Source organism: Saimiri boliviensis, chromosome X (genome assembly GCF_048565385.1).
Source record: "Saimiri boliviensis isolate mSaiBol1 chromosome X, mSaiBol1.pri, whole genome shotgun sequence".
Classification (NCBI taxonomy): domain Eukaryota; kingdom Metazoa; phylum Chordata; class Mammalia; order Primates; family Cebidae; genus Saimiri; species Saimiri boliviensis.
The window spans coordinates 82,620,431-82,627,026 of NC_133470.1; positions in this window are offsets into that span (position 1 = coordinate 82,620,431).

The following is a 6,596-nucleotide window of genomic DNA, read 5'->3' on the forward strand; positions in this document are numbered from 1 at the left end:
CTAGATTAATCTTGTAGAAACCTAAGAGTCTCTTCTTGCTCCTGCCTAAAGTCCTTTTGTGACTTTCCGTGGTCACCAGGACAAAGTGCTCCTCTTGTTGAGACCCCCAGCCCTGTGGGGTGTTCTCCACTGAGCCGCCCCCACGCTAGGGCTCTGGGCTCCTTCGTTTGCTGGAGCACTCTGCACCTCGGGAGGGGGGTGCCAGCGAGTGGTCCCACTTCTCCTCAGGCCCCCTGGCCTTCCCTGACCCCCACTTGCGAAGCCCCCGCACCCTGTTTTCTCCTCTCGGTCCCATAGGCGTCCACTTGTTTATGTGTCCAAAACTGGTAGCTCCGTGTGGGTGGAGGCAGTGGAACTTATCGGGTTAGCCGAGTGGGCGCTCTGGGAGTGTTGGTCAGATGGAGGAGTGGGTGCTGGGTGGTCCAGCAAGGGCCTGGCTCTGTAGCTGGTGTGGGTGGGGAGAAGGTCAAGGATGGCTCTTGGAAGGAGGTTGTCCCAGTCACCCCTGGAGGAGAGCTTGTGGGATGGGAGGTGTGGGTACAGCCATCTTGATGAAACTTGCTGCCTTGTGCTTTTGGGTTAAGTGTTGAAGGGTGGCACACCCTTCTGTTTTCTGGCACACTCTGCAGCTTTGGGGGCTGCCGAGGAATCGGAGGCTGCCCTCGCAGAAGGGCTGTCTTGTGCTCCGTACCCAGGCCTCTGGCGCAGTCTTTATGCCAAGGAGCGGGCGGCTGCCTCTGTTCCTGGAAGACCCCGGTGGCCGCCCTGGTCTGTGGCCTGCTGTCCTCGGGACCTTGTTTCTAGAGTGTCGCTTGTGCTCCCTTCTCTTTTTTGTTGCCTGGAATACCCTTGACCTGCTCCCCATCTTTTTCCTGCGTCCACTTTGACAAAACAGAGGCCTTTGGCTTTCCTGGGAGTGAACTCAGAGGGAAGCCTCCAGAGTGTTCCTGGTGAGGGAAGTGCAGCCCCTGGGAATCTGCTGGTAGAGTAGACGTGGTCCTGGACACCGGGCAGGGCAGCGGGAGGGAAGAAGGTCGGTCTGTGAAGTCTGTATTCCACGGTAAGTTCAAGGAACTCGGAGTCACGCGGAAGTGAACTTGGGACTCCCAGGCTGCTCACGGCCTCCCTGTTGGTAGCTCTTTCTGCTGCCCCCAGCTGCTTCCCTCTTTGCCGCGCTCTGCCTCCGCTCCCCTGTTAAATGACATGTCAGATCCTCCTCAGACCCCGCAGGCCACCTCCCCTGGGGCCAGATGTGATTTCACTCTGTGTGGACCTCCAGCTTGCGGGGCCGTTGTCAGCTCACCATCCAGACTGGGGCCTCATCTGATGTTGTTGCCTGCCCTCCCCTTGCTAGGCTCCTGCTTGCAAGAATGGAAAGCGGGCCCGTGACTGACGCGGGAACCATTTCCCAGAGAGCCCCCCTTGACCCCTACCCAGAGGGTCGCAGGGAGGGCTGAGGGTGACTTCAGAGGTCGTTTAGAGTGCTCTCCCTGTGGCGTCACGCCGTGTGTGGCTGTGCAGAGTGGTCGTGGGTTGGTAGCCCCCTGCCGCCCCCTGGAAAGGCGTGAGGCCATCTCTGCCAGACCCAACCGACCCTAGGGCAGGAGGTGTGAGTTGCTCCTGCAGCCGCCAGCCACTCCGCCCGCCTGTTTGCTCCCGTCCCCATGCCCCTTACGGCAGGGCCTGCTGTGGCTCTTCCTTCCCTCCGTCTTCTAGTTGCCTTCTGCCACCGCAGAGCTAGACTTTCCGAAGCTGGATGGGGCATGTCACTGTCCGCTTAGAGCTTGAGGTTCTCCTTGATCCTCACCAGCCTCATTGCTGCAGTCAGCCCAGGGCCAGTGGCCACCCCAGCCCCCTTCATGGCTCCTATATACACTGCTGTACACTTGGCCATTGAACCGCACGGGTTTGAACTGCGTGGGTCACTTACACGTGGATTTCCTTCCACCTCTGCCACCCCGAGACATCAAGGCCAACCCCTCCCCCCACCTCAGCCTCCTCAGCCTGAAGATGACCAGGACGAAGACCTTTAGGATGATCCACTTCCACTCACTGAATAGTAAATGTATTTTCTCTTTCTTACAGTTGCTTTCACCTTTACTGTAGTTGCCTTTCTTGGTAAGAAAACAGTACATCATGCAACATAGGAAATACATGTGTGTCAACTGTGTGTGTTACCGGTAAAGCTTCCGATCAGCAGGAGGCTGTCAGTGGGGTTTTGGGGAGGCGGAAGTTGATGCATGGGATTTTACCTGTGTGCTGGGCTGGCACCCACAGCCCCCACGTTGTTTGGGGGTCAGCTGTGCCACCCTTGTGCTCCCAGGAGTGGCGGGCTGGAAGGGTCTGCGGGCCGCCGGCCTGAGGCTGGTGGTGCCCTAGCTGTGTGAGCTAGGGTGGCTCACTGTCTCCATGAGCGTCTTGCCTGGTTTTTCTTAGGGAGGGAATGAGCGTGCCATCTCTGAGGTTTTACTTGAGGACCTGTGAAGAAATCCGTGTTGAAAATCTTCCTAAACAGGAGTTTAAACTTCATTAAATACTTTAATTGACGCTCTTTGGCAGCAGCTTTACTGAGGTATAATTCATTTACCGTGCAGTTCAGTGGTTGTTCGTGCATCCACCGAGTTGTGTGGCCACCATCAGTCAATTCTAGAACATTTTCATCACCCCAAAAGGAACCCCACACCCCTTAGTGGTCACTCCCCAACCCCACATCTACCCCCCAACCCCTTTCGACCAGGAATCTACTTTCTGTCTCTATGATTTGCCTGCCTTGGACATTGGAAATAAAATGAGTCATATGATATGTGGCCTTTCGTGTCCGGCTGCTTTCGGGAGCGCGGCCCCTTTGAGGTCCGTCCACGTCATAGTGTCAGCGCTTCCTTCTTTTGTCCAATCGCGAGTCCCTTGTTTGGTGTTTGTCAGCTAATGGAAATTAGGATCCTAACCTGGGTCGTGTCGTTAAATACCATTTACCTTTTGGAGGAATTGCTGGACCATTTTCCAGAGTGGCTGCAGCATTTTACGTTCCCACCAGTGAGGCAGGAGAATTCCGACGTGTCCGTGTTCCTGTCAGCACTTGTCGTTGTCTGTCTGTCTGAGCATCGCTGCTCTCTGAGGAGGAAGTGGGGTCCCAGTGCAGATTTTGCTTGCTTTTCCCTGATGCTGCACTGAGCATCTCTTCCTGTGCCATTGTCCATTTGTGCGTCCTCTTGGGAGAAATGTCTGTTCAGATCCTTTGCCCATTTCTTGGTTGGATTGTCTTTTCCTTATCGAGTTGTAAAAGTTCTTTATATATTCTCATAACAAGTTCCTTACCACGTAGATGATTTTTCAGATGTTTTCTCTGCTGTTCTGAGTTGTCCTTTTACTTTCTTGATAGTGGCCTTAAGCACAGAAGTTTTTAATTTTGGTGAAGTTGTTTATCCATTTGTGTTTTTGTTTTTTTGTCAGTTTTTGTTTTGGTGTGTTGTGTAGGAAACCGTTCAAATCCAAGGTCACAATTTCTTTTCCCCCGGATCTGCAGATTCAATCAAAAGCTTACAAATATTTATTCCTGTATTTTCTCCTAAAAGTTGTATGGTTTTAGCTCCTCTACCTAAGACCTTTGATCCATTTTGAGGTAATTTTCACATATGGTGTGAGATAGGGGTTCCGCTTCATTCTGTTGCATGTGGATATTCAGCTGTCCCGGCCCCATTTGTTAAAGACTGTTCATTCCCCCGTGGAACTGCTTTGACACCTGTTGACTGTGAATTTATTTCTGGGTTCTCAGTTGTATTTCATTGATCTTTGTGCTATCCCGATGGCAGCGCCACGCTGTTTTGATTGCCGTGGCTTTGTGGTGAGTTTTAAAATCAGGAGGTATTCTGTTTCAAGATTGTTTGGGCTGTTTTGGGTATCTTGAGCTTCCATATGCTTTTGGGAATCGGCTCGTGGGTTTCTGCGACCAAGCCAGCTAGGGCTCTGATGGGGATTGCACTGAGCCTGTGAATCTATCAGGTGTGATGCCATCTTGATGTTTCCTTCTCAGCCATGCACACAGGATGTCTTTTCATTCACCGAGATCTTTCCTTCAGGGTGCTTGGTCCAGTCAGAGGACTGTACACCTTTCATACTTCTTTCGATGCTACTGTAAACGTTAATTGTTCTTTTAATTTTCTTTTTGTATTGTTTGTCGCTTTTACATAGAAATAAAATCGATTTTTATGTATTGATTTTGTCTACTGCAACCTTGCTGAATTCACTTTAGTTTGAATAGTCACCAGCACCAGCACAGAGATAGTTTTACTTCTTCCTTACCAATCTTTCTTTCTTTCTTTCTTTCTTTCTTTTTTTTTTTTTTTTGAGTCAGAGTCTTGCTCTGTCGCCAGGCTGGAGTGCAGTGGTGCAATCTTGGCTCACTCCAACCTTTGCCTCCTGGATTCAAGGTTTTCTCCTGCCTCAGCCTCCTGAGTAGCTGGGACTACAGGCACATGCCACCATGCCCGGCTGATTTTTGTATTTTTAGTAGAGATGGGATTTCACCATGTTGGTTAGGATGGTCTTGATCTCTTGACCTTGTGATCTGCCCGCCTCGGTCTCCCAGGGTGCTAGGATTACAGGCATGAGCCACCGTGTCTGGCCTTTTTTTTTTTTTTTTTTTTTTTTTTTTCCTGAAATGGAGTCTTGCTCTGTTGCCCAGGCTGGAGTGCAGTGGCACAGACTTGGCTTATTACAACCTCTGTCTCCCTGGTTCAAGCAATTCTCCTGCCTCAGCCTACTGAATACCTGGGATTACCAGGCACATGCCACAATGCCCAGCTAATTTTTTGGTATTTTTAATAGAGACAGGGTTTCACCATGTTGATCAGGTTGGTCTTGAACTCCTGACCTCAGGTGATCCACCCGCCTCGGCCTCCCAAAGTGTTGGGATTACAGGCATGAGCCCCTGTGCCCGGCTTCCTTACCAATCTTGGTTCTTTTTATTTCATGTTCTTGCACTGACTGCATCCTGCAGCTCTCTATGGCACGTCAGAGGCGAGAGTAAATGTTGTTGTATGCGTGGTGGCTTAGAGAGTGCATTCAGCCTTTCATCGTTGAGGGCAGTGCTGAGTATGGTTTTCCGTAGATGCTCTTTGTCAGGTTGAGACGTTCCCTTCTGCTCTGAGTTCGTTGGGTATTTTTCATTATGAAAGGATGTTGGATTTTGTTGAATTGGACGTGTTGAGATGATCCTATGTTTTGGTTTTTTTTATTTTATTGATGTGGTGTATTATAGTAACTGAGTTTTGGTGTTGAATCAACCTTGCATCCCTGCAATAAATCTTACTTGTTCATGGCTTACGATCATCTTTATACATTGCTGGATTCAGTTTGCCAGTATTTTGTTGAGGGTTATTGTGTTTAAGTCCATGAGTGATGTTGTGGGTTCCTGCGGCGGTTCACGCAACACTTTGGGAGGCCGAGGCAGGCCGATCACTTGAGGTCAACAGTTGGAGACCAGCCTGGGACAACTTGGTAAAACCCCGTGTCTATTGAAAATACAGAAATTATGCAGGCGTGGTGGTGCGCACCTGTAGTCCTAGCTACTTGGGAGGCTGAGGCAGGAAAATCACTTGAACCTGGGAGGCAGAGGTTGCAGTGAGCTGAGATTGTGCCACTGCACTCCAGCCTGGGTGACAGAGCAAGGCTCTGTCTCAAAAAGAAAAAGAGAGAGAGAAAGAGAGAGAGATTGAACATTGTAATAATGGTAACTTATGGTTTGTTGGCCTTTTTATAGAAAAAATTGAGGTAATTTATAAGAGATAAAATACGCCTACTTTAAAGTTTATTATTCATTGATTTTTAGTGTATCCACGGTAACACAGGTTTTGACTCTAATCAAAAACATTCTGTCATCCTCATTAGCAGTCACTCTCCCACTGTCCCTTTTCCTGGCTCCTGGCCTCCACGAGCCTCTTTCTGTCTGTGGATTGGTCTGTTCTGAACGTTCTGTATCAGTGGACCCTCGGCTGTGGCCGTTGGTGTCTGGCTTCCCCCACCAGTGCATGCTCTTCTTGAGCTTCATCAGGTTGCAGCATGGGTCAGGACAGAGGTCTGTTTGTGGGTGGTTTTCAGTGTCACACAATGCATGTCCTGCCTGGGGCGAGGCAGCCTTCACCCTGCAAGCGATCCTGGGTGGGAGGCGGAGCCAGTGGTGGCCCCACGCGTGTGCTGCGCCCAGTGCCCTCCAGCCCTCAGAGGCGGAGACAAAGCCCCTTCCCTGCTCACCGAATGGGCTCTGACCAGTGCTTGCTCTTGGCTGCCACCCTGTGATGTCCAGCAGCAGGACTTGGACCGGCCAAGCTAACCCTGCTTCTCTTCCTCCGCAGGCCTCCTCGCTGGGGAGGCAGAGCCCTTGTGTGGTCTCCTGCCTTGCACATGGCCTGTGCCCTGGGGAGCCTGGCTTGAAGACAACAGCAGATACCTTCCTCCCTTCTCCCCCCACCCAGGTCTGCCAAGGCCTTTGTGGCTGTGAGAGACAGAACGCCCTCCGGGCCTGGCTGAGCCATGACCAGCGCACTGGCTTCCAGAGTCCAGGGTGTTCCAGCTCCCACCCGCCCAGATGGAGCTGTGGG